Source organism: Arachis stenosperma, chromosome 3, assembly GCF_014773155.1.
Source record: "Arachis stenosperma cultivar V10309 chromosome 3, arast.V10309.gnm1.PFL2, whole genome shotgun sequence".
Classification (NCBI taxonomy): Eukaryota; Viridiplantae; Streptophyta; class Magnoliopsida; order Fabales; family Fabaceae; genus Arachis; species Arachis stenosperma.
Window position 1 is genome coordinate 138,614,624 of NC_080379.1, and position 23,138 is coordinate 138,637,761.

Consider the following 23,138-nt stretch of genomic DNA (forward strand, 5'->3'; position numbering starts at 1 on the left):
ATGGTTGTGGATGAATGGATCTTGAACATCCTAGTTCCACCTACGTGTATAGCTTTGCCCCTTTACATTTTACCACCTTACCTCTTATTCAAGATTATCTACTACGTTCTGAGATCACTGCTTAAAGAGAACGTTGCAGGCAAAGTTATCCTTATAACTGGAGCTTCCTCAGGGATAGGCGAGGTACCTTAATTAGCAATTATTCTCTCATATATTCTTAAAGGAAAAAGTGTTTGTTATATTATATGTGATGCGTTTGTTTTGTGTTTGCAAAGCATATAGCATATGAATATGGAAGAAGAGGAGCGCGTCTGGCTCGTCTTGCTAGAAGAGAGAATCGACTGAAGGAGGTTGCACAAAGAGCCATGGCACTTGGTTCTCCTCATGTCATTACCATTCCTGTAGATGTTTCCATACTCAAAGATTGTCAGCGGTTCGTTGACTGCACGGTCAACCTATTTGGACGATGTGAGTATTAAAACTTAATGTATGATTAGGAATTATGATTTTCAAGTTTAGGGATTAATCAGCCGTTTGTTTTTGCAGTGGATCATCTGGTGAACAATGCTGGGGTTGTTCCTGTTTGCTTGTTTGAACACGCCACTGATATCAGTAATTTTGCACCCGCAATGGTAACTACTGAAAATCTTCAATGTTTTACTCTGCCTTCTAATGGTTAGTTAATTATATATGAAGAACTTGTTTCCCTGTTTGCTTAACAGGACATTAACCTGTGGGGTTCGGCGTACGCCACTTATTTTTCGATCCCACACCTCAGAAAAAGCGGCAAGATCATAGCAATAGTTTCCTCGGCTGGATGGTTGCCTACTCCTAGAACGATATTCTACAATGTAATTAATACTCAAGCTTCTTTCCCTTCATGTCATCATGTGTGGCTCTTTGTGTCAATTACAATTACATTATAACGTGTTTTCCATGTTCAGGCAAGCAAAGCAGCAGTAATTAGCTTATATGAGAGTTTGAGGACTGTTCATGTCCTGGGTCGAGTTGTTCGACCCGGGTTGATTAAAGACAAAAACGACCGACCTCTTCAGGTTAGGTTTTCTGACCTATTTTGAAAAGAGTTCGGCCAGATCGAGTAAAAGATCGAAGTAGGCCCAAACGAGGGGACCCAGCCCAAATTTAAAGGTGGTCAGAGCCTAGAAAGATAAGGCGGTTCTCCTAAAAAGATAAGATGACTTCACTCAAAAATAAGATAAGATAACTATCTTATTTCTAGAAAGGTCACTCCCCACACTATTATAAATGCACTGGAGCACTCAGGTATAACTCATACTCTTATTCTACAAAAACCTGCCTAAAGCACGTGCTAACTTAAGCATAAGAGTTTCTTGTAAGTACCACCACTTTCCAATGACGAAGGATCAGCAGCACCGCCAAGTCTAACAAGTCAGACACGTCAGCTCCGGCCACCAGCTCTAAACAGGTCAGACACAACAGCACCGACCATCACCGCATATCTCATCCGAGATCGATCTACAGTTTCAAGTAACCCTCGGAACATTGGCGCCGTTGTCGGGGAATCTGGAAGTCATCCCACCACGACTTGGGTTTGGTGGGCAGAACGCCAAACAAAAACACGGATACTGGTGCACGAAATTGTGATTCATTCTTTTCACAACTCAAACAGTCCCCAGTAATGGCTCCAAAAACTTGGTGCTCAATACCATGGTCTAAACATAATTTCACAACTTCGCACAACTAACCAGCAAGTGCACTGGGTCGTCCAAGTAATAAACCTTACGCGAGTAAGGGTCGATCCCACGGAGATTGTTGGTATGAAGCAAGCTATGGTCATCTTGTAAATCTCAGTCAGGCATATTCAAATGGTTATGGATGATTTATGAATAAAACATAAAACAAGGATAGAGATACTTATGTAATTCATTGGTGAGAATTTTAGATAAGCGCATGGAGATGCTTTGTCCCTTCCGTCTCTCTGCTTTCCTACTGTCTTCATCCAATCCTTCTTACTCCTTTCCATGGCAAGCTGTATGTTGGGCATCACCGTTGTCAGTGGCTACAGTCCCGTCCTCTCAGTGAAAATGTTCAACGCACCCTGTCACGGCACGGCTAATCATCTGTCGGTTCTCAATCAGGATGGAATAGAATCCACTGATTCTTTTGCGTCTGTCACTAACGCCCAGCCTTCAGGAGTTTGAAGCTCATCACAGTCATTTAATCATTGAATCCTACTCAGAATACCACAGACAAGGTTTAGACCTTCCGGATTCTCTTGAATGCCGACATCAATTCTAGCTTATACCACGAAGATTCCGATTAAGGAATCCAAGAGATAAACATTCAAGCCTTGTTTGCTTGTAGAACGGAAGTGGTTGTCAGGCACGCGTTCATAAGTGAGAATGATGATGAGCGTCACATAATCATCACATTCATCAAGTTCTTGAGTGCGAATGAATATCTTGGAATAAGAATAAGCTGAATTGAATAGAAGAACAATAGTAATTGCATTAATACTCGAGGTACAGCAGGGCTCCACACCTTAATCTATGGTGTGTAGAAACTCCACCGTTGAAAATACATAAGAACAAGGTTTAGGCATGGCCGACAGGCCAGCCTCCCAATGATCTAAGAACTAGGCGTCCAAAGATACCAAGATACAAAGATACAAAGATACCATAGCAAAAGGTCCTATTTGTAGAGAACTAGTAGCCTAGGATTTACAGAAATGAGTAAATGACATAAAAATCCACTTCCGGGCCCACTTGGTGTGTGCTTGGGCTGAGCATTGAAGCTTTCATGTGTAGAGACTTTTCTTGGAGTTAAACGCCAGCTTTTGTGCCAGTTTGGGCGTTTAACTCCCATTCTTGTGCCAGTTCCGTCGTTTAACGCCGGGCAGTTTTAAAGCTGATTTGGAACGCCAGTTTGGGCCATCAAATCTCGGACAAAGTATAAACTATTATACATTTCTGGAAAGCTCAGGATGTCTACTTTTCAACGCCGTTGAGAGCGCGCCAATTGGGCTTCTGTAGCTCCAGAAAATCCACTTCGAGTGCAGGGAGGTCAGAATCCAACAACATCTGCAGTCCTTTTCAGTCTCTGAATCAGATTTTTGCTCAGGTCCCTCAATTCCAGCCAGAAAATACCTGAAATCACAGAAAAATAGACAAACTCATAGTAAAGTCCAGAAAAGTGAATTTTAACTAAAAACTAATAAAAATATAATAAAAACTAACTAAAACATACTAAAAACATACTAAAAACAATGCCAAAAAGCGTATAAATTATCCGCTCATCACAACACCAAACTTAAATTGTTGTTTGTCCCCAAGCAACTGAAAATCAAATAAGATAAAGAGAAGAGAATATGCAATGAATTCCAAAAATATCTATGAAGATCAGTATTAATTAGATGAGCGGGGCTTTTAGCTTTTTGCCTCTGAATAGTTTTGGCATCTCACTCTATCCTTTGAAATTCAGAACGATTGGCTTCTATAGGAACTCAGAATCCAGATAGTGTTATTGATTCTCCTAGTTAACTATGATGATTCTTGAACACAGCTACTTTATGAGTCTTGGCCGTGGCCCAAAGCACTCTGTCTTCCAGTATTACCACCGGATACATACATGCCACAGGCACATAACTGGGTGAACCTTTTCAGATTGTGACTCAGCTTTGCTAGAGTCCCCAATTAGAGGTATCCAGGGTTCTTAAGCACACTCTTTTTGCCTTGGATCACAACTTTATTATTATTTTTTTTTCTCTTTTTTTCGTCTTTTTCCTTTTTTCTCTTTTTTTTTTTGTTTTTCTCCCTTTTTTTTGTATTCACTGCTTTTTCTTGCTTCAAGAATCATTTTTATGATTTTTCAGATCCTCAGTAACATGTCTCCTTTTTCATCATTCTTTCAAGAGCCAACATTCATGAACAACAAATTCAAAAGACATATGCACTGTTTAAGCATACATTCAGAAAACAAAAGTATTGCCACCACATCAAAATAATTAATCTGTTATAAAATTCAGAATTCATGCAATTCTTCTCTTTTTCAATTAAGAACATTTTTTTATTTAAAAAAGGTGATGGATTCATAGGACATTCATAACTTTAAGGCATAGACACTAAGACATTAATGATCATAAGACACAAACATAGATAGAACATAAAGCATAATTTTCGAAAAACAGGAAAATAAAGAACAAGGAAATTAAAGAACGGGTCCGCCTTAGTGATGGCGGCTTGTTCTTCCTCTTGAAGATCATATGGAGTGCTTGAGCTCCTCAATGTCTCTTCCTTGCCTTTGTTGCTCCTCTCTCATGATTCTTTGATCCTCTCTAATTTCATGGAGGAGGATGGAATGTTCTTGGTGCTCCACCCTTAGTTGTCCCATATTGGAACTCAATTCTCCTAGGGAGGTGTTGATTTGCTCCCAATGGTTTTGTGGAGGAAAGTGCATCCCTTGAGGTATCTCAGGGATTTCATGATGAGTGGAATCTCTTGTTTGCTCCATCCTTTTCTTAGTGATGGGCTTGTCCTCATCAATGAGGATGTCTCCCTCTATGTCAACTCCAACTGAATAACAGAGGTGACAAATGAGATGAGGAAAGGCTAACCTTGCCAAGGTAGAGGACTTGTCCGCCACCTTATAAAGTTCTTGGGCTATAACCTCATGAACTTCTACTTCTTCTCCAATCATGATGCTATGAATCATGATGGCCCAGTCTATAGTAACTTCGGACCGGTTGCTAGTGGGAATGATTGAGCATTAGATAAACTCCAACCATCCCCTAGCCACGGGCTTGAGGTCATGCCTTCTCAGTTGAACCGGCTTCCCTCTTGAATCTCTCTTCCATTGAGCGCCCTCTTCACAGATGTCTATGAGGACTTGGTCCAACCTTTGATCAAAGTTGACCCTTCTAGTGTAAGGGTGTTCATCTCTTTGCATCATGGGTAAGTTGAATTCCAACCTTACATTTTCCGGACTAAAATCTAAGTATTTCCCCCGAACCATTGTAAGCCAATTCTTTGGGTCCGGGTTCACACTTTGATCATGGTTCTTGGTGATCCATGCATTGGCATAGAACTCTTGAACCATTAAGATTCCGACTTGTTGAATAGGGTTGGTAAGAACTTCCCAACCTCTTCTTCGGATCACATGTCGGATCTCCGGATATTCACTCTTTTTGAGTTTGAAAGGGACCTCGGGGATCACCTTCTTCAAGGCCACAACTTCATAGAAGTGGTCTTGATGCACCCTTGAGATGAATCTCTCCATTTCCCATGACTCGGAGGTGGAAGCTTTTGCCTTCCCTTTCCTCTTTCTAGAGGTTTCTCCGGCCTTGGGTGCCATAAATGGTTATGGAAAAACAAAAAGCAATGCTTTTACCACACCAAACTTAGAAGGTTTTCTCGTCCTCGAGCAAAAAAAGAAAGAAGAGAGTAGAAGAAGAAGAAATGAAGGAGATGGAGATGGAGATGGCTTTGTTATTCGGCCAAAGGGGGAAGTAGTGTTTAGGTTGTGTGAAAATGAGGGGGTCAAGATGGGTTTATATAGGGGTGGAAAGAGGGCTAGGGTTCGGCTATGGGAGGGTGGGTTTGGGAGGGAAAGTGGTTTGAATTTGAATGGTGAGGTAGGTGTGGTTTTATGAAGGATGGATGTGAGTGGTGAAGAGAATAGTGGGATTTGATAGGTGAAGGGTTTTTGGGGAAGAGGTGTTGAGGTGATTGGTGAATGGGTGAAGAAGAGAGAGTGGTGGGGTAGGTGGGGATCCTGTGGGGTCCACAGATCCTAAGGTGTCAAGGAAAAGTCATCCCTGCACCAAGTGGCGAGCAAAAATACTCTCTATGCCAATTCTAGCGTTAAACGCCGGGCTGGTGCCCCTTTCTGGCGTTTAACGCCAGCTTCTTGCCCTTTCCTGGCATTTAACGCCAGTTTGGTGCCCCTTTCTGGCGTAAAATGCCCAGAATGGTGCCAGACTAGGCGTTAAATGCCCATTTGCTGCCCTTACTGGCATTTAAACGCCAGCAAGGTCTTCCTCCAGGGTGTGCTATTTTTCTTTCTGTTTTTCATTCTGTGTTTGCTTTTTCAATTGATTTTGTGACTTCCCATGATCATCAACCTACAAAAACATAAAATAACAAAGGAAAAACTAGATAAATATAACATTGGGTTGCCTCCCAACAAGCGCTTCTTTAATGTCAGTAGCTTGACAGAGGGCTCTCATGGAGCCTCACAGATGTTCAGAGCAATGTTGGAACCTCCCAACACCAAACTTAGAGTTTGAATGTGGGGGTTCAACACCAAACTTAGAGTTTGGCTGTGGGGGCTCTGTTTGACTCTATTTTGAGAGAAGCTCTTTATGCTTTCTCTCCATGGTAACAGAGGGATATCCTTGAGCCTTAAACACAAGGGATTCTTCATTCACTTGAATGATCAATTCACCTCTGTCAACATCAATCACAGCCTTTGCTGTGGCTAGGAAGGGTCTGCCAAGGATGATGGATTCATCCATGCACTTCCCAGTCTCTAGGACTATGAAATCAGCAGGGATGTAATGGTCTTCAACTTTCACCAAAACATCCTCTACAAGTCCATAAGCTTGTTTTCTTGAATTGTTTGCCATCTCTAGTGAGATTCTTGCAGCTTGCACCTCAAAGATCCCTAGCTTCTCCATTACAGAGAGAGGCATGAGGTTTATGGTTGACCCTAGGTCACACAGAGCCTTCTTAAAGGTCATGGTGCCTATGGTACAAGGTATTGAAAACTTTCCAGGATCCTGTCTCTTTTGAGGTAATCTCTGCCTAGACAAGTCATCCAGTTCTTTGGTGAGCAAAGGGGGTTCATCCTCCCAAGTCTCATTACCAAATAACTTGTTATTTAGCTTCATGATTGCTCCAAGGTATTTAGCAACTTGCTCTTCAGTGACATATTCATCCTCTTCAGAGGAAGAATACTCATCAGAGCTCATGAATGGCAGAAGTAAATCCAATGGAATCTCTATGGTCTCAGTGTGAGCCTCAGATTCCCATGGTTCCTCATTGGGGAACTCATTGGAAGCCAGTGGACGTCCATTGAGGTCTTCCTCAGTGGCGCTCACTGCCTTTTCATCCTCTCCAAGTTCGGCCATGTTGATGGCCTTACACTCTCCTTTTGGATTCTCTTCTGTATTGCTTGGAAGAGTACTAGGAGGGAGTTCAGTAACTTTCTTACTCAGCTGTCCCACTTGTGCCTCCAAATTCCTAATGGAGGACCTTGTTTCAGTCATGAAACTTTGAGTGGTTTTGATTAGATCAGAGACCATGGTTGCTAAGTCAGAGTGGCTCTGCTTAGAATTCTCTGTCTGTTGCTGAGAAGATGATGGAAAAGGCTTGCCATTGCTAAACCTGTTTCTTCCACCATTATTATTGTTGAAACCTTGTTGAGGTCTCTGTTGATCCTTCCATGAGAGATTTGGATGATATTTCCATGAAGAATTATAGGTGTTTCCATAGGGTTCTCCCATGTAATTCACCTCTTCTATTGAAGAGTTCTCAGGATCATAAGCTTCTTCTTCAGATGAAGCATCCTTAGTACTGCCTGGTGCAGCTTGCATTCCAGACAGACTTTGAGAGATCATATTGACTTGCTGAGTCAATATTTTGTTCTGATCCAATATGGCATTCAGAGTATCAATCTCAAGAACTCCTTTCTTCTGATTCATCCTATTGTTCACAGGATTCCTTTCAGAAGTGTACATGAATTGGTTATTTGCAACCATTTCAATGAGTTCTTGAGCTTCTGCAGGCGTCTTCTTCAGGTGAAGAGATCCTCTAGCAGAGCTATCCAATGACATCTTGGACAGTTCAGACAGACCATCATAGAAGATACCTATGATGCTCCATTCAGAAAGCATGTCAGAAGGACACTTTCAGATAAATTATTTGTATCTTTCCCAAGCTTCATAGAGGGATTCACCTTCCTTCTGTCTGAAGGTTTGGACTTCCACTCTAAGCTTACTCAATTTTTGAGGTGGAAAGAACTTTGCCAATAAGGCATTGACTAGCTTTTCCTAAGAGTTCAGGCTTTCTTTAGGTTGTGAGTCCAACCATATTCTAGCTCTGTCTCTTACAGCAAAAGGGAATAGCATAAGTCTGTAGACTTCAGGGTCAACCCCATTAGTCTTGACAGTGTCACAGATTTGCAAGAACTCAGCTAAAAACTGATGAGGATCTTCCAATGGAAGTCCATGGAACTTGCAATTCTGTTGCATTAGAGAAACTAATTGAGGCTTAAGCTCAAAGTTGTTTGCTCCAATGGCAGGGATAGAGATGCTTCTCCCATAGAAGTCGGGAGTAGGTGCAGTAAAGTCACCTAGCACCTTCCTTGCATTGTTGGCATTGTTGTTGTTTTCGGCCGCCATGTCTTCTTCTTGTTTGAAGATTTCTGTTAGGTCCTCTACAGAGATTTGTGCCTTAGTTTCTCTTAGCTTTCGCTTCAAGGTCCTTTCAGGTTCAGGGTCAGCCTCAAGAAGAATGCTTTTGTCTTTGCTCCTGCTCATATGAAAGAGAAGAGAACAAGAAAATATGGAATCCTCTATGTCACAGTATATAGATTCCTTGAGGTGTCAGAGGAAAAGAAAAATAGAAGGAAGAGGTAGAAGAATTCGAACTTATCAAGAAAGATGGAGTTCGAATTGTGTATTAAGGAGGAGTGTTAGTCCATAAATAGAAGGATGTGAGAAGAGGGGAAGAAATTTTTGAAAATAAAGCAAAAGATTTTAAAAATATTTTGAAAAAAAAACTAATTGATTTTCGAAAACTAAGAGTGGAAAAGAAATAAAGTGATTTTTGAAAAAGATTTTGAAATTAGAAATAAAAAAGATATGATTGAAAACTATTTTGAAAAAGATGTGATTAAAAAGATATGAAGGAAAAGATACGATTTTAAAAAGATATGATTGAGAAGATATGATTGAAAAACAATTTAAAAAGATTTGATTTTTAAAATTAATGACTTGGCTAACAAGAAAAGATATGATTCAAACATTAAACCTTTCTCAACAGAAAAGGCAACATACTTGAAATGTTGAATCAAATCATTAATTGATAGCAAGTATTTTTGAAAATGGAAAGAAATTAATTTTGAAAAAGATTTGATTGAAAAGATATGATTTGAAAAAGATTTGATTTTGAAAAATTTTGAAAACCTGAAAAAATTTGAATTAAAAACAAAATCTTCCCTCTTGTGCCATCCTGGCGTTAAACGCCCAGAATGGTATACATTCTGGTGTTTAACGCCCAAAACTCACCCCTTTTGGGCGTTAAACGCCAGTTTTCCTTCCTCACTGGCCGTTTTGAACGCCCAGCTTTTTCTGTGTAATTCCTCTGCTGTATGTTCTGAATCTTCAATTCTCTGTATTATTGACTTGAAAAGACACAAATTAAAATTTTTTTTTGGATTTTTAATAATCAAAATGTAACTAAAATCAAATAACAATGCATGCAAGACACCAAACTTAGCAGTTTGTATACCATTGACACTAACAAAATGAGAATGCATATGAAAAACAACAAAACACTCAAGACAAGAGAATTTAAAGATCAGAACAAGGAAATCATCAAGAACAACTTGAAGATTAATGAAGACACATGCATGAATTCAAAAAATGCAAGAAGAACAGAAACATGCAATTGACACCAAACTTAAAATGAGACACTAGACTCAACAAGAAACATGAGAATATTTTTGGTTTTTATGATTTTGTAATTTTTTTTGAATTTTTCGAAAATTAAGTGAAAAAGAAAATGAAGATATCAAAATTCTTAATGAGAATTCCAAGAATCATGCAATGTTAGTCTAAAGCTTCAGTCTAAAGAAATTAGACATGGCTAGCCAAGCTTCAGCAGGACATTACATTCAAGAGCTAAATTGATGAGAATCAATCAGCTTTGGTGATGATAAGAACATCACCTTGAAACACTAGAATTCATTCTTAAGAACTCTGAAAAATACCTAATCTTAGCAACAAGATGAACCGTCAGTTGTCCAAACTCAACAATCCCCGACAACGGCACCAAAAACTTGGTGCACGAAATTGTGATTCATTCTTTTCACAACTCAAACAGTCCCCAGTAATGGCTCCAAAAACTTGGTGCTCAATACCATGGTCTAAACATAATTTCACAACTTCGCACAACTAACCAGCAAGTGCACTGGGTCCTCCAAGTAATAAACCTTACGCGAGTAAGGGTCGATCCCATGGAGATTGTTGGTATGAAGCAAGCTATGGTCATCTTGTAAATCTCAGTCAGGCAGATTCAAATGGTTATGGATGATTTATGAATAAAACATAAAACAAGGATAGAGATACTTATGTAATTCATTGGTGAGAATTTCAGATAAGCGCATGGAGATGCTTTGTCCCTTCCGTCTCTCTGCTTTCCTACTGTCTTCATCCAATCCTTCTTACTCCTTTCCATGGCAAGATATATATTGGTACAGTCCCGTCCTCTCAGTGAAAATATTCAACGCACCGTGTCACGGCACGGCTAATCATCTGTCGGTTCTCAATCAGGTTGGAATAGAATCCATTGATTCTTTTGCGTCTGTCACTAACGCCCAGCCTTCAGGAGTTTAAAGCTCGTCACAGTCATTCAATCATTGAATCCTACTCAGAATACCACACACAAGGTTTAGACCTTCCGGATTCTCTTGAATGCCGCCATCAATTCTAGCTTATACCACGAAGATTCCGATTAAGGAATCCAAGAGATAAACATTCAAGCCTTGTTTGCTTGTAGAACGGGAGTGGTTGTCAGGCACGCGTTCATAAGTGAGAATGATGATGAGCGTCACATAATCATCACATTCATCAAGTTCTTGAGTGCGAATGAATATCTTGGAATAAGAATAAGCTGAATTGAATAGAAGAACAATAGTAATTGCATTAATACTCGAGGTACCACAGGGCTCCACACCTTAATCTATGGTGTGTAGAAACTCCACCATTGAAAATACATAAGAACAAGGTTTAGGCATGGCCGACTGGCCAACCTTTCAATGATCTAAGAACTAGGCGTCCAAAGATACCAAGATACAAAGATACAAAGATACCATAGCAAAAGGTCCTATTTGTAGAGAACTAGTAGTCTAGGATTTACAGAAATGAGTAAATGACATAAAAATCCACTTCCGGGCCCACTTGGTGTGTGCTTGGGCTGAGCATTGAAGCTTTCATGTGTAGAGACTTTTCTTGGAGTTAAACGCCAGCTTTTGTGCCAGTTTGGGCGTTTAACTCCCATTCTTGTGCCAGTTCCGTCGTTTAACGCCGGGCAGTTTTATAGCTGATTTGGAACGCCAGTTTGGGCCATCAAATCTCAGACAAAGTATGAACTATTATACATTTCTGGAAAGCTCAGGATGTCTACTTTCCAACGCCGTTAAGAGCGCGCCAATTAGGCTTCTGTAGCTCCAGAAAATCCACTTCGAGTGCAGGGAGGTCAGAATCCAACAGCATCTGCAGTCCTTTTCAGTCTCTGAATCAGATTTTTGCTCAGGTCCCTCAATTCCAGCCAGAAAATACCTGAAATCACAGAAAAATACACAAACTCATAGTAAAGTCCAGAAAAGTGAATTTTAACTAAAAATTAATAAAAATATAATAAAAACTAACTAAAACATACTAAAAATATACTAAAAACAATGCCAAAAAGCGTATAAATTATCCGCTCATCAGATACCACCTCCAAAGACACACCTCAAAACGGAAGAGATAAGCAACTCCCAAACACAGAAATTCTAGAGGCTCTACAAGCTCGGCAGGATCACCTCAAACAGCTCGAAAAAGAGATCGAGCATCAACGGAAAGCCGAGAAGGACCTTCGAAGGGAAACTAGGTGACGCCGAGAGTTAGAGGACAAGCTCTTAAAGCTCAAAACCGATCTCAAACCAAGACTACTCGGTCCAGCCATGAAGATAGCTCTCACAAAGATCAAGACCTAAACCAAAGAGATCATGAAAGCCAAAGTCCCAAAGGACTTCAAGGCTCCCGACATGACCCTGTACGACGGCACATCGGATCCAAGCCATCACCTCAGCAATTTCAGAAGTAGAATGTATCTCACCGACGCCTCGGACGTTATTCGTTGCAAAGCCTTCCCAACTACTCTAACAATGGCGGCAATTAAGTGGTTCGACAGTTTGCCTTCTAGATCCATCACAAGCTTTGACGACTTAGCCAAGAAATTTCTTGCCAGATTCTCTATCCAAAGAGACAAAGCCAAACACGCCCCGAGCTTATTAGGGATTAAGCAAGAAGATCGGGAGAGCCTTCGCAACTACATAGAAAGATTTAACAAAGCATGCCTGGACATACAAAGCCTACCAACAGAAGCAGTCATCATGGGCCTTATCAATGGCCTACGAGAAGGACCTTTCAGTCACTCCATATTAAAGAAACACCCAACATCTTTAAATGAAGTGCAAGAACGGACAGAGAAGTATATCAACATGAAAGAAAATTCTCGACTAGGAGAGACCTCAAAACCCAGATTCTCTTACTCCTCCTGGGATAAGGATAAAGAGTCTAAGAAAAAAGAAGATCAACACGGAGAGAAGCTTAAGAAATACCACAATTACACCCCACTCTGGGTGTCTCTTGTAGATGTTTACCGAGAAGTGTGCCACACTGAGAAGATTCTACCACCTCGACCAATCAAAAACAAAAAAGGAGGGGGAAATCGAACAGAATATTGTGAATACCATCGAATCTATGGACATCCTACCAACGAGTGCTTCGACTTGAAGAATGTCATAGAAAAATTGGTAAGAGAAGGGAGACTAGATCGGTACTTAGCCAACAAGACGGATGAACACAGAAAAAGAAGAAGGGATGAAGAGGTCGGACGAGCTGACCGACCACATCACACCCTGGAGAGGCACGTTCACATAATAAATGGAGGATTCGCAAGAGGAGGAATCTCCAAATCATCCCACAAAAGACACCTTAAAGAAGTATATCACGTTAGGGGAGGAGAGGGTTCACCCGACCTCCCTACTATTACTTTTACCTAAGAAGACGCGACTGGCATCATCCCGGGACATGACGACGATCCCATGGTCATTACTATCATATTGGCCAACGCTAACCTCCACCGCATACTAGTGGACCAAGGAAGCTCGGCGGATATCTTGTTTAAATCTGCCTTTAACAAGCTCGGCCTACAAGAAAAAGAGCTCAAAGCATATCCGAACAGCTTGTTTGGACTAGGAGACACTCCAATCCAACCCCTGGGATATATTTTACTACACACAACCTTTGAAAAGGGAACCCGGTCAAGGACACTTAACATAGACTACATTGTAGTCGACGTGAGCTCAGCTTACAATGCATTGATAGGTCGGACAACACTGAATCAGGTCGCCGCGGTAGTTTTAACTCCACATCTGTGCATGAAGTTCCCAATCCCAGAAGGGATCGCCACAGTAAAAGAAGACCAGAAAACTGCGCGACGCTGCTACAACGAGAGCCTGAACCTTAGAGGCAAAGGAGAAGAAATCCACACTATCGAACTCGGGGGAGTTCGAGGTCGAGAAAAGCTTCGTCCACAACCTGAGGGCGAGATCGAATAAGTCCATATCAGAGATACTCCAGACAAAACAACAAACAGTGGAGCAACTTTGAATAATGACACAAAAGGCCCTCTGATACAGTTCCTAAGGGATAATGCCGACCTCTTTGCATGGAAGGCCGCGGACATGCCAGGCATAGACCCCAAACTAATGTGCCACAAATTGGCAGTATACCCAGAATCTCGGCCAGTACAATAGAAGCATAGAAAACTCGGACCGGAAAGATCCCAAGCTGTGGAAGAACAGTCCGAGCTCTACTAGAGGCAGGATTCATAAGAGAGGTCAAGTACCCATTATGGCTAGCCAATATTATTTTAGTAAGAAAGTCAAATGGGAAGTGGCGGATGTGCACCGACTACACTGATCTCAATAAAGCCTGCCCGAAAGATCCCTATCCACTCCCAAGCATAGACACTCTTGTGGATGCCTCCTCCGGATACAAGTACCCCTCTTTCATGGATCCTTATTCGGAATATAATCAAATCCCGATGTATCCACCTGATCAAGAAACAATCTCATTCTTAACCGCAAAAGCAAATTACTGTTATATCGTCATGCCATTCGGACTCAAAAACGCGGGAGATACCTACCAAAGACTAATGAACAAGATCTTCGCAGATCATATCAGAAGACTCATGGAGGTATATGTGGACGACATGTTGGTAAAAATACAAAGTGAGGAATCATTACTGCCTGACCTCACCAAAGTGTACAACACCATCAGAGAGCATGGCACGCGACTTAATCTCGCAAAGTGCACCTTTACAGTAGAAGCTGGCAAATTTTTGGGTTTCATGCTAACACAACGAGGAATTGAGGTGAACTCGGATAAATGCCGGGCCATACTTGACATGAAGAGTCCGACCTGTGTCAAAGAGGTACAACAACTCAATGGGAGACTGGCAGCTTTGTCCAGATTTCTAGCCGGATTGGTCATAAGATCTCTCCCCTTCTACTTCACTTTAAGGAAGAAAAAGAGGTTTGAATGGATAACGGAGTGCGAGCAGGCTTTCCAGGATTTCAAAAGATTCCTGGGACGACCACCTATTCTAACTCGACCACGGGAAGGAGAGCCACTGGTGTTGTACCTCACAGTAGGAAATCGGACAATAGCCTCAGTGCTAGTCAGAGAGGACAAAAGTAGACAACAACCCATCTACTTCATCGGCAAAGCCCTACAAGGGTCCGAACTGAACTATGGTGGACGAAATTGTGATTCCTTTGTTATTGTATTTTGTAAAATTCATTGCTTTTTAACTATGTGTGGACACAACTCCGTTCAACTTAACCAACAAGTGTACTGGGTCATCCAAGTAATACCTTACGTGAGTAAGGGTCGATCGCACAGAGATTGTTGGTATAAAGCAAGCTATGGTCACCTTGTAAATCTCAGTTAGGCCGATTGAATAGTTTTGGGTTTCGAAAATTAATAATAAAAAGAAAGTAAAAGGGATAGAAATACTTATGTAAATCAAAAGTGGGAATTTCAGATAAGTGTATGGAGATGCTGTGCTCCTCTTGAATCTCTACTTTCTTATTATATTCATCCAATCCTTCTTACTCCTTTCCATGGCAAGCTGTATGTAGGGCATCACCGTTGTCAGTGGCTACATCCCATCCTCTCAGTGAAAACGTTCCTATGCTCTGTCACAGCACGGCTAATCATCTGTCGGTTCTCAATCAGGTTGGAATAGAATCCCTTGATTCTTTTGCGTTTGTCATCACGCCCAGCCTTCAGGAGTTTGAAGCTCGTCACAGTCATTCAATCCCAGAATCCTACTCGGAATACCACAGACAAGGTTTAGACTTTCCGGATCCTCATGAATGCCGCCATCTATCTAGCTTATACCACGAAGATTCTGTTGGGGAATCTAAGAGATATGTGCCCGGCCTAAGATAGAACGGAAGTGGTTGTCAATCACGCGCGTTCATAGGTGAGAATGATGATGAGTGTCACGGATCATCACATTCATCAAAGTGTTGTGCAACGTATATCTTGGAATAAGAATAGAAGAGAATTGAATAGAAAGTAATAGTAATTGTATTAAAACTTGAGGTACGGCAGAGCTCCACACCCTTAATCTATGGTGTGCAGAAACTCAACTGTTGAAAATACATAAGTAAAAGGTTCAGGCATGGCCGAATGGCCAGCCCCCTGAGTGATCAAGAGACCGAATAATCAAAGACTAACCAGTCAAAAGATTAAACTGTCAAAATATGTCTAATACAATAGTAACTTATCATATTTATACTAGACTAGCTACTAGGGTTTACATGAGTAAGTAATTGATGCATAAATCCACTTCCGGGGCTCACTTGGTGTATGCTTGGGCTGAGCTTGATCTATCCACGAGCTGAGGCTTTTCTTGGAGTTGAACTCCAAGTTATAACGTGTTTCGGGCGTTCAACTCCGGATCATGACGTTTTTCTGGCGTTTAACTCCAGACAGCAGCATGTACTTGGCGTTCAACGCCAAGTTACGTCGTCAATTTCCAAATAAAGTATGGACTATTATATATTGATGGAAAGCTCTGAATGTCTACTTTCCATCGCCGTTGAGAGCGCGCCAATTGGAGTTCTGTAGCTCCAGAAAATATATTTCGAGTGCAGGGAGGTCAGATTCCAACAGCATCAGCAGTCCTTTTGTCAGCCTTTTTCAGAGTTTTGCTCAAGTCCCTCAATTTCAGCCAGAAATTACCTGAAATCACAGAAAAACACACAAACTCATAGTAAAGTCCAGAAATGTGAATTTAACATAAAAACTAATGAAAACATCCCTAAAAGTAGCTTGAACTTACTAAAAACTACCTAAAAACAATGCCAAAAAGCGTATAAATTATCCGCTCATCACAACACCAAACTTAAATTGTTGCTTGTCCCCAAGCAACTGAAAATCAAATAGGATAAAAAGAAGAGAATATACTATAAATTCCAGAATATCAATGAATATTAATTATAATTAGATGAGCGGGACTTGTAGCTTTTTGCTTCTGAACAGTTTTGGCATCTCACTTTTTCCTTTGAAGTTTAGAATGATTGGCTTCTCTAGGAACTTAGAATTTCGGATAGTGTTATTGAATTTCCTAGTTAAGCATGTTGATTCTTGAACACAGCTACTTATGAGTCTTGGCCATGGCCCTAAGCACTTTGTTTTCCAGTATTACCTTCGGATACATAAATGCCACAGACACATAACTGGGTGAACCTTTTCAGATTGTGACTCAGCTTTGCTAGAGTCCCCAGTTAGTGGTGTCCAGAGCTCTTAAGCACACTCTTTTTGCTTTGGATCATGACTTTAACCACTCAGTCTCAAGCTTTTCACTTGGACCTTCATGACATAAGCACATGGTTAGGGACAGCTTGATTTAGCCGCTTAGGCCTGGATTTTTTTTTTCCTTGGGCCCTCCTATCCATTGATGCTCAAAGCTTTGGATCCTTTTTACCCTTGCCTTTTGGTTTTAAGGGCTAATGGCTTTTTTTGCTTGCTTTTTCTTTTTCTTTCTAATTTTTTTTGCCACTTTTTTTTTCGCAAGCTTTTGCTATTCACTACTTTTTCTTGCTTCAAGAATCAATTTTATGATTTTTTTTTCAGATCATCAATAACATTTCTCTTTGTTCATCATTCTTTCAAGAGCCAACAGTTTTAACATTCATAAACAACAAGATCAAAAATATGCACTGTTCAAGCATTCATTCAGAAAACAAAAAGTATTGTCACCACATCAATATAATTAAATTAAATTCAAGGATAAATTCGAAATTCATGTACTTCTTGTTCTTTTGAATTAAAACATTTTTCATTTAAGAGAGGTGAAGGATTAATGGATTTTATTCATAGCTTTAAGACATGGTTACTACATACTAATGATCATGAAATAAAGACACAAAACATAGATAAGCACAACATTAAAAACCGAAAACAGAAAGGAATAAAAACAAGGAATGAATCCACCTTAGTGGCGTCTTCTTCTTGAAGGACCAACAATGTCCTTAAGCTCTTCTATGTCCCTTCCTTGCCTTTGTTGCTCCTCCCTCATTGCTCTTTGATCTTCTCTTATTTCATGGAGAATGATGGAGTGCTCATGATGTTCCACCCTTAATTGTTCCACATTGTGGTTCAAATCTTCTAAGGAAGTGTTGAGTTGCTCCCAATAGTTGTTGGGAGGAAAGTGCATCCCTTGAGGCATCTCAGGGATTTCTTGATGATGAGCTTCCTCATGCATCTCTTGAGAACCGTGAAGGGTCTCTCTTGCTTGCTCCATCCTCTTCTTGGTGATGGGCTTATCCTCTTCAATGAGGATGTCTCCTTCTATGATAACTCCAGCTGAGTAACATAGATGGCAAATGAGGTGAGGAAAAGCTAGCCGTGCCATGGTGGAGGGCTTGTCGGCTATTTTGTAGAATTCATTGGAGATGACCTCATGAACTTCTACTTCCTCTCCAATCATGATGCTATGAATCATGATGGCCCGATCCACAGTAACTTCAGATCGGTTGCTAGTGGGAATGATGGAGCGTTGAATGAACTCCAACCATCCTCTAGCTACAGGCTTGAGGTCTATTCTTCTTAGTTGAACTGGCTTGCCTTTGGAGTCTCTCTTCCATTGAGCTCCTTCCACACATATGTCCATAAGGACTTGGTCCAACCTTTGATTAAAGTTGACCCTTCTAGTGTAGGGGCGTTCATCTCCTTGCATCATGGGCAAGTGGAATGCCAACCTCACATTTTCCGGACTAAAATCTAAGTATTTCCCCCGAACCATTGTGAGATAATTCTTTGGATTCGGGTTCATACTTTGATCATGGTTCCTAGTGATCCATGCATTGGCATAGAACTCTTGAACCATTAAGATTCCAACTTGTTGCATGGGGTTGGTTAGGACTTCCCAACCTCTTCTTCGGATCTCATGTCGGATCTCCGGATACTCATTTTTCTTGAGCTTGAAAGGGACCTCAGGGATCACCTTCTTCTTTGCCATAACATCATAGAAGTGGTCTTGATGGCTTTTAGAGATGAATCTTTCCATCTCCCATGACTCGGAGGTGGAAGCTTTTGTCTTCCCTTTTCCTTTTCTAGAGGATTCTCCGGCCTTAGGTGCCATTGATGGTAATGGAAAAACAAAAAGCTTATGCTTTTACCACACCAAACTTAAAATATTGCTCGCCCTCGAGCAAGAGAAGAAAGAAGAGAAGAAGAAGAAGAAGAGAATATGGAGGAGAAGGGGAAGTGTAGGTTCGGTCAAGGTATGGAAAAGGGGGTTGTGTTGTGTGAGAATGAAGTAGAATGGAAGGGTATATATAGGGAAAGGGAGTAGTGTATGTTCGGCCATTTAGGGTGGGAATGGGTGGGAAAATATTTTTGAATTTTGAAGGTAGGTGGGGTTTATGGGGAAGAGTGGATGGATGTGAGTGGTGAAGGGGGTGATTGGGAAGAGAGCTTGAGGTGATTGGTGAAGGGTTTTGGGAAGTGTGATATGGGGAAGAGAAAAACTAGGATTAGGAGGTAAGGTGGGAATATGTTAGGTGGGGATCCTGTGGGGTCCACAGATCCTGAGGTGATCCTGTGGGGTCCACAGATCCTGAGGTGTCAAGGAATTCCATCCCTGCACCAAATAGGCATGTAAATTGCCTTTGCACACCATTCTGGCGTTTAAACGCCGAGTGGTGCACGTTCTGGGCATTCAACGCCCATGTAAAGCATGTTTCTGGCGTTGAACGCCAGTTTCATGCTTGTTACTGGCGTTCAGCGCCAGCTTTTCTTCTTAGGCACATTCCTGGCGTTCAGTGCCAGAATGTTGCTTGTTTCTGGCGTTCAGCGCCAGAATAATGCTCTGTTCTGGCGTTGAACGCCGGCCAGATGCATCTTACTGGCGTTGAACGCCAGCCTGTGCTTCCTCCAGGGTGTGATTTTTTTCTTCTGCTGTTTTTGATTCTGTTTTTAATTTTTATGATTTTTTTCGTGACTCCTCATGATCATGTACCTAATAAAACACAAAATAACAAAAAAAAATAAAATAAAAATTAGATAAATAAAATTGGGTTGCCTCCCAACAAGCGCTTCTTTAATGTCAATAGCTTGACAGTGGCTCTCATGGAGCCACAAGGTGATCAGGTCAATGTTGTATAGTCCCAACACCAAACTTAGAGTTTAGATATGGGATCTTAACACCAAACTTAGAGTTTGGTTGTGGCCTCCCAACACCAAACTTAGAGTTTGACTGTGGGGGCTCTTCTTGACTCTGAACTGAGAGAAGTTCTTCATGCTTACTCTCTTTTATCATAGAGGGATGGCTATGTGCCTTAAACACAAGGTAGTCCCCATTCAATTGAAGGACTAATTCACCTCTGTTGACATTTATCACAGCTCCTGCTGTGGCTAGGAAAGGTCTTCCAAGGATGATGCAATCATCCTCTTCCTTCCTAGTGTCTAAGATTATGAAATCAGCAGGGATGTAAAGGCCTTCAACCTTTACTAGCACGTCCTCTACTATTCCATAAGCTTGTCTTAATGACTTGTCTGCCAATTGTAATGAGAACAAGGCAGGTTATACCTCAATGATCCCCAGCTTCTCCATTACAGAGAGTGGCATAAGATTTATCCCTGACCCCAGATCACACAGAGCTTTTGCAAAGGTCATAGTGCCTATGGTACAAGGTATTAAGAACTTGCCATGATCTTGTTTCTTTTGAGGTAGAATTTGCTGAACCCGGGTATCCAATTCACTAATGAGCAAGGGAGGTTCACTTTCCCAAGTCTCATTACCAAACAACTTGGCATTCAGCTTCATGATAGCTCCTAAGTATTGAGCAACTTGCTCTCCAGTCACATCTTCATCCTTTTCAGAGGAAGAATAATCTTTAGAGCTCATGAATGGCAGAAGAAGATTTAATGGAATCTCTATGGTCTCCATATGAGCCTCAGATTCCTTTGGATCCTTAATAGGAAACTCCTTCTTGCTTGAGGGACGTCCCAGGAGGTCTTCCTCACTAGGATTTTCGTCCTCCTCCTCCCTTGTGCATTCGGCCATATTGATTATATCAATGGCTTTGCACTCTCCTTTTGGATTCTCTTCTGTATTGCTTGGGAGAATACTAGGAGGAGTTTCAATGACTTTCTTACTCAGCTGGCCCACTTGTGCCTCCAGATTTCTAATGGAGGATCTTGTTTCACTCATGAAACTGAAAGTGGCCTTTGACAGATCAGAGACTAGATTGGTGATGAGCGGATAATTTATACACTTTTTGGCATTGTTTTTATATAGTTTTTAGTAAGTTTGAGCTACTTTTAGGGATGTTTTCCTTAGTTTTTATGTTAAATTCACATTTCTGGACTTTACTATGAGTTTGTGTGTTTTTCTGTGATTTCAGGTAAATTCTGACTGAAATTGAGGGATTTGAGCAAAACTCTGAAAAAGGCTGACAAAAGGACTGCTGATGCTGTTGGATTCTGACCTCCCAGCACTCGAAATGGATTTTCTGGAGCTACAGAACTCTAATTGGCGCGCTCTCAACGGCGTTGGAAAGTAGACATCCAGGGCTTTCCAGCAATATATAATAGTCCATACTTTATTCGAAGAATGATGACGTAACTTGGCGTTAAACGCCAAGTACACGCTGCTGTCTGGAGTTAAACGCCAGAAAAACGTCATTATCCGGAGTTGAACGCCCAAAACACGTCATAACTCGGAGTTCAACTCCAAGAGAAGCCTCAGCTCGTGGATTAATCAAGCTCAGCCCAAGCATACACCAAGTGGGCCCCGGAAGTGGATTTATGCATCAATTACTTACTCATGTAAACCCTAGTAGCTAGTCTAGTATATATAGGACCTCTTACTATTGTATTAGACATCTTTGGTCTCAGTTTTGTTTTATTCTTCATCCTAAGAGACTATTGATCACGTTTTAGGGGGCTGGCCTCTCGGCCATGCCTGAACCTCTTTCACTTATGTATTTTCAACGGTGGAGTTTCTGCACACCATAGATTAAGGGTGTGGAGCTCTGCTGTACCTCAAAGATTAATGAAGTTCTATTTTCTTTTATTCAATTCTCTATCTTATTCTTATTCCAAGATATTCATTCGTACTCAAGAACATGATGAATGTGATGAGTTAGATAACCCTCATTATCATTCTCACCTATGAACGCGCGTGATTGACAACCACTTACGTTCTACATGCAACAGAGCTTGAATGTGTATCTCTTAGATTCCCCAACAGAATCTTCGTGGTATAAGCTAGATAGATGGCGGCATTCATGAGGATCCGGAAAGTCTAAACCTTGTCTATGGTATTCCGAGTAGGATTCTGGGATTGAATGACTGTGACGTGCTTCAAACCTGTAACCTGCTGGGCGTTGGTGACAGACGCAAAAGAGGGATTCTATTCCAGTAGGGGAGGGAACCAACCGGTGATTGGCCGTACTGTGACAGAGTGCGTGAGCATTAGCTTTCACTGCGAGGATGGGATGTAGCCACTGACAACGGTGATGCCCTACATACAGCTTGCCATGGAAAGGAGTAAGAAGGATTGAGTGGAAGGAATAGGAGAGCAGGCGTCCGTGAGCTCTACAGCATCTCCATTCCGCTTATCTGAAATTCCTATCAATGAATCTGCATAAGTATTTCTATCCCTTTTATTATTTATTTATTTCTATTTTCGAAACCCATAAATCAATGTTTAATCCGCCTAACTGAGATTTACAAGGTAACCATAGCTTGCTTCATACCAACAATCTCTGTGGATTCGACCCTTACTCACGTAAGGTTATTACTTGGACGACCCAGTACACTTGCTGGTTAGTTGAACGGAGTTGTGAAATAATGAAGGCCAATTTCTAAAAGGAATAATCCCACAATGATACCAAAAGGTACAAAATAGGAATCACAATTTCGTCCACCAAGTTTTTGGCGCCGTTGCCGGGGATTGTTCGAGTATGGACAACTGACGGTTCATCTTGTTGCTCAGATTAGGTAATTTTCTTTTCAAAAATCTTTTTCAAAATTTTTCTCTTATTTTTCGTTTTTCAAAACTATATTTTCGAAAATAATTAATAAAAATCCAAAAAAAAATTAGAAAATCATAAAAATAAAAAATATTTTGTGTTTCTTGTTTGAGTCTTGAGTCAAATTTTAAGTTTGGTGTCAATTGCATGCTTTAAAAAATTTTTCTTGCATTTTTTCGAAAATTTCATGCATTCATAGTGTTCTTCATGATCTTCAAGTTGTTCTTGACAAGTCTTCTTGTTTGATCTTGATGATTTCTTGTTTTGTGTCTTTTCTTGTTTTTCATGTGCATTTTTGCATTCATATTTTTCATGCATTAAAAATTTCTAAGTTTGGTGTCTTGCATATTTTCTTTGCATTAAAAATTTTTCAAAATTATGTTCTTGACGTTCATCATGATCTTCATAGTGTTCTTGGTGTTCATCTTGACATTCATATCATTCTTGCATGCATCTTGTGTCTTGATCCAAAATTTTCATGTTTTGGGTCATTTTTTGTGTTTTTCTTTAAAAATTTAAAAATCAAAAAAATATCTTTTCCTTATTTC

At 40.8% G+C, this 23,138-nt stretch overlaps 1 non-coding gene and 1 pseudogene across 1 annotated transcript; both read left to right on the forward strand.

Annotated features, from left to right (window-relative positions):
• The window catches only part of LOC130966753 (11-beta-hydroxysteroid dehydrogenase A-like), a 68,238-nt pseudogene continuing 45,100 nt past the window's right edge, over window positions 1-23,138 (forward strand).
• LOC130971394 (small nucleolar RNA R71) lies at window positions 7,868-7,975 on the forward strand. Its single transcript, XR_009082616.1, has one exon. It is a non-coding gene; the product is annotated as a small nucleolar RNA R71 (small nucleolar RNA).